We start from the raw sequence: 6,101 nt of genomic DNA on the forward strand, positions 1-6,101 counted from the left end.
CCCTTTCGTAATGCATGAATTTCTTTGCGAAACCAATCCTAACACCATATTCACGAGCATAATCACAACCTAAAATCGCCTCCGATCCTGTCAACTGAGGTGATATTAAAAACACACATTCAAATCTGTCTTCTCCAATACAAAATTCTAAGAAAACCTGGAACTTAATCCTCCGCATCCTGATAACAAAAGCAGTGATAAGAGCTACATTTTCCAGTGGCAATGTTAACATCTGCATTCCTGTCTCTACTAACCTCTCATACACAAGTTCTGCCAGAATGCTGACCTGACACCCCGCTGTCTAACACTGCGGTAACTCTTAGTTCTCCGAAGGAAATGTCTATTGGGCGCAGACGCCTAGGTTATTATCATTAATATAAAATACAATTAGTTCGTCTATAGGATTCAAAGCTCGATCATCCTTCGAGACATACAAGTTATCTGCATGATTATCACTATCAAAAACGTGCCGAAAAAGTGGACCAAAAACATTCCCGTGTTCATGTGTGAAAGGCTTCTGGTCTGCAACACCTTTCAATTGGAATTTCCCGAAAGCGTTGTGTAGCAGTCTCCCTTTGTCCACTATTGCTCACTTGTCGGGTTTTAGTCTCGAAGTCTGGTGCGGCAGGTTCGAAAGTGAGTCTGGTAGTGGAATAGTTATCGCCTGATCCTCTCTCGATTTCAAAAGAATCGTGCCGTGCGGAATGTCTACTTCTTCTGTCATAATTGTCCCTTCGGTAGTTAGTTCTGTGATCCTGGCACACTTGTCTCAGGACTTGCTAGTCAGGCCTATACCATTCCGTTGGCCATGCTCAGGTCGCCCATTTGGCATGGGATTTAAGTTATTGTGTGAAGGGTTCGGCTTCCCTTTACTGTCATTTCCTTCCATCATTTTAAGCCTCTTGAGAAAGTCAGTCGCTCCCTGAATAGTGCTTATATTATCCTCCAACATAGCCATTTGGGCGTAAAGATGGAAGTGATACCTCAACGCGTCTATCAGCTCTCCATCTCTAAGTTTCGGCTCAAGATATGACGCCAGCACCGCATATTTTATAAAGTGAATAGACATCGATAAATTTGATTGCCGATCGTACTTATCTTGGTAGATGCTGCACTTCACCAAGTTCTAATGTGACTGAGACCAATAGTTTTTAGCAAAGACAATTTTGAATTCCTCGTAATTAGTGAGCGTGTGTGAAATAGCGGCTAACCACTGTTTGCCTACCGGATATACAATTGACTTATAAGCAATAGCTTACTTACTTACTTAATCATGGAGCTGAACCTTTCTGGAGGAGCCGCCAAATCAGCGGCTACTCAAGAATTTCCCAGGATTTTATAGAACCCGAAGGTTCATTACCGTGTTCACAAGCGCCCTCCACTGGTCCCTATCCTGAGCCAGATCTATCTAATCCATAACATCCCATCCTATCTCTCTAAGATCCATTCTAATATTGTCTACCCACCTACGCCTTGGTCTTCCCTGTGGTCTCTTTCCTTCTGGCTTTCCCACCAATATCCTATACGCATTCGTCTCCCCCATTCGTGCTTCATGACCTGCCCATCTCATCCTCCTTGATATAAGCAATAGCTAGTTGGAATTATTTAGGGACCCCCTGAGTCTCATAAATTCGTCCAACTGGTTCAAATGGAACATCGCATTCACCTTGGAATTATCATCAAATATTGAACGAACTCGGTGATTTTAGTCCGCAAGTGAACTATACCGACCGAGCGACCGCCGCTTGTCGGCGAAGTCAGTGCCAACTTTTGCGGATAGAGGGTGTCGCGTGGTCAGCGCAACGAATCCTCACGGCAGTTGAATTCGTTTTTCTAGACCGGAGCCGCTATTTCCGTGAAATAGCTCCTCAATGTTCACGAGGCTGGGTAGACCCCGTTCCATACCAACTACTTTTCAGAAGAAAATCTGGTAGCGCCGGGAATCGAACCCGGACCTCTGGATCTGTAGCCAGGCACTCTGAACACTATCGGCAATGGAAAGTCGATTTGACTCAAGTAGCTGTTGGTTCTATGAGGACGAACAGACATTGGGTACATTATGATCACTCACACCTCCATTCGTGCACACATTACAGGACACAAGGTAACTGAGCATACCAAACTATCATTTTCATTATTACTAACGGTACCGTCGTCACTGGCATTTAAAGTGGGAGTGGCTGGAGTAAAACTGCTTTCAGTTGGTTGTGACGTTTCTAAGCTGCAAGCATCTGTTGGGCTTACAGGTATTTTACTCTTCAAGTTGCTAATAGCCGACTTCAGCTCGTAAAAATTACGCTCATTCACAGATATTTCTTGTTCTGCCACATGCAGATCATGTTCCAGCCGCTCCCTTGCCATTTTTGAAAGATTTCTTCATCTTTAGTAAAATTACTTTCAACAGTATTCATTTCTTCTGACAGCTTTACAATCTGCTCTGTAACCTGTTCTCTGTTCTGTAAAATTTTACCTCTCAATTCATCTGCTATACGGAAATTGTCCTTTGCTTGCTGACCTAATTTAACATCACTAGGAGATTTCTCTTAACAACTACAAGTCCCATGTCAACAAAACAAAATTCATATTTTCGGAAAACTACAGACCTTGTCCCCTTTCCGGTCATCCAAACTGCATGTAAACAAAAACAAGACAGTAGTGTTCTGTCCAGATACGAAAAAAAGTCATAACATGCTAATAAGTCGGTCTCGCCAATGAACCAGCCACCCTTCCGAAATGGCTAAAGAGGACAACAGCGTCCATGGAGAATTGCAACAGGTTTGAACTTTGGATATTATTAGGGAGAATATCAAAATTTCTGCCAAAGAGAGTCTATGTTATTATGAACTGAAGAAGCATATGCCATGATTCAAAGAAGGATGACATTTTCTATGTAACATAAGCAATACGGAACACAACCGGAAAGAATTAGAGATATGGTTCGCGGGCGTTCACAAACAGATTTGTATGTTGTCTTACGGCCGTCCAGCTGGGCGAGTGAGGTCCGGGAATTCGGAGATGAGGCTGTCAACCGGTGTGCCGCCAGTGTTGGTCTTGATGCTCGAGATCTGCATGCTGGCGGCTTGGGCCAGTACGGATAACGGCATGACCCTGTCCATGAGACGCTGGTTTTGGCAGTCCACCAACAGGCCAAAATGGGACAGGAAGTCCACACCGATGATGGGATGCGTGACGTCGGCCACTACAAAATGCCACGTGAAATCCCGGCGGATACCCAAGTTGAGGCTGAGAGGCAGCCATCTGTAGGTGTGGATGGTAGTGCCATTAGCAGCGCTTGCTGCATAACGTTGGTCCAGCTGCGAGATTGTGTAATAAAATTTGGTTTGTTCGTCTCTGATGTTGGCCAATGAAAACTGTGCCTCAGCCTGGGCGAACCATACGGCAGGCTGCTCGGCCCAGAACGGCGGGAGCCACACGGTCACTCTAGGGGCCTCGGTTGGTGTTGTGCTGTCAACGGTCGCCATACATTATCGGGGTCACCAATGTGGAGTCGTTATTGATTTCTATTTGGTTATAAATTAGATAGACGTGATTTACTTCATTGTTGACGCTAGTTAGACACTATTAGTTTTTTACTAGTTCTCCTTTCTATTCCATGCCGTGGGGTCATGGACCTGAGTATTAGTTTGGTTTCGTGACATAAATTTCTACGGCTGTATCTATCGTGGTTCCACCCTTGTATGCGTTTGCAACAAATTGTAATATATATTTTTCTTATTAGCTCTCATGGACTTAGCCTGGTCTCAGGTTTTTATGGTCTTTGTGTTTGGCGGAATACGATGTCTAGTGCTTGAAGGTAGATATTTTTGAGAAATCCGGCAGGAAAGGTGTTTCCTGATCTGCTGGATGGAAACAAGCAAAGTTTCCGAATTGTCGTATTTTTTGAGACGTCCAATAGAAGAGGTGTTATCCCTTATCTGATGGATGGCAACAGTTGAAGTTTCCGAATTTTCGTATTTTTTAAGACAAGCAATTGAAAGAGTTGCTTTTCTACATCTGAGGATGGAAATAGGTCCACCTTCCGAAACGTATTTTTCAAAGTTACCTTAACACCAGAACGATGTATGAAGTCCGAAAACCCAATATTTTTGTGTTATACACCATCGATCCTATAATAACTACCTGGTCAAAGAGTTGTCCTCCAGTTTTCAAATATATTTCCCTCTGACTTGAACATATTGTGTGATTTCTGTATTAACATGCAGGATTTTGATATTTGTATACTACAAAGAGTTTGTTTTTTTTCATTAATTTCTGCTTCATATTGAACACAGGCCACATAAGATTCACAGAGCATTCTGCAGTGTTTGCTGCTGAACTGTTTTTCCTGGTAGTATGAGAAATTGTTTTTTTTTAGTTGGCTGCTCAAAGAAGGGCTCCAGACTCTTGGTTACACAATACATCATTGTGCTGTCTTGGTAGCACTTGTTCTGGATGGTGCCTGTTTTCATTTCCAACAGACTTGGTCTTGTGCCTCTTTTTTTTTTTCTTGTGTTGTTTGCTTCTCTACACAGCATCTGGTATTCCTTGAGCAATATTATATACAAGGTGTTTCACGACTTTAGGGCATAACTGCAGGAGGTGATTTCCTGGGTCTTTGTGATCAAAAATGTTCATATAAACATGTGTCCGATTTTGGACGGTTACGGAGTTATGACCGTTTTTTCATTCCCATACACGCCGTCATATGAACCGCGTGTCAGCTGGCAGGCCGCTATTTTTAGCCAGCTACAGACAGCGTTCTCGTTATCTCGACACTTGAGACATACCTAGGCGGGAGGGGGGGGATGTCCGGCGCGGTTCACAACCGAGCGGCAGCCTGTGTTGCGGCCGGCGGTGACATTTTCGAAAATCAGCTTTAAGCACCAATCAATTCAAATTAAAGGTAATTTCTCGAAGTTAACTTTGCATTTATACTTTAAATGTATCATGTATTATGCCGGTTTATTGTCAGTAATCGTTACCTTCTATTCTGAGTTTAAAACGGTCATAACTCCGTAAGCGTCCAAAATCGGACACATGATTATATGAAATTTTTTGATCATAAAGACCTAGGAAATGACCTCCTGCAGTTATGCCCTAAAGTCGTGAAACACCCTGTATACAATGACTATCCTGGGTGATGACCTTCTCTACATATTATAACTTTAATGCAGGAAGAATTTATACAATTTACAAATACATCCTTGCAGTAATGTGTGTTTGTTAACATTACATATTACAAAACTCTTTAAAAACATTGTTTTGTAGAGTCGTTATTAAATAGCTGAGTAATATCAAGGGTTGCCGGTGGTCTAGAGGTAAATTGTATGGTTTAGAAGTTATGTGGTTCGAAGACATGACCACTTTTCTGAAAAAAAAAAAAAGAATTAAGAAATTTGTGCATGTAGGAAGCAAGTGGTACTATATGAGGAAGGTGAAGGTAACAAATTTGTACAGATCTGGTGGTACGTGGGTAAGACATTGGCGTAGAATTGGGAAGGTACCTGGTTTTAGACCGCGGTGTCTTTTGGCAATAGAAATTGAAAAGTGAATAAACGAATACGATTTTTCTGCAGCTTTAAACCAAGTCGTATAATATAAGAACGATCGCAGTCAACTACGACATACATGTTCTGGTGGTCTAGCGGTAAGCCACTGGCGTTGTAAATGTAAGGTTCGTGGTTCGAAAACAGAAGTATTTTTGTAATGAGATTTTTATGGAATTATATAGCGATATGTAACATAAGAGGAAGATTAAAGCTCAAAAATTTCTGTGGAATCGGTGGCGTATTGGTAAAACACCGGCGTAGTGAACAAGAGTTTGAAGGTTCGAGACCAAGTATAGTTTTGTGATTTAGAAAGTAAGTTGATTGATTTTTCTGGAATTATAACCGAAGGTGCAGCTTAAGAGGAAGATAAAAGAAAATAAATTTCAGTGGTGCTGGTGGCTTAGGGGTAAGACATCAGTCTAGTGTTCAGGAGGCCCCTGGTTCGAAACCAGTAGGATTTTTGTGAAAAATAAAATGGAAAGAAATTAGGAGATAGGGTAAAGGAGGAGGGAGAGATAGAGGGAGGGACCGGGGTGAGGGAAGATTTCTTCT

The sequence above is a fragment of the Cryptotermes secundus genome, unplaced genomic scaffold (assembly GCF_002891405.2).
Source record: "Cryptotermes secundus unplaced genomic scaffold, Csec_1.0 scaffold384, whole genome shotgun sequence".
In the NCBI taxonomy this organism is placed as follows: Eukaryota; Metazoa; Arthropoda; class Insecta; order Blattodea; family Kalotermitidae; genus Cryptotermes; species Cryptotermes secundus.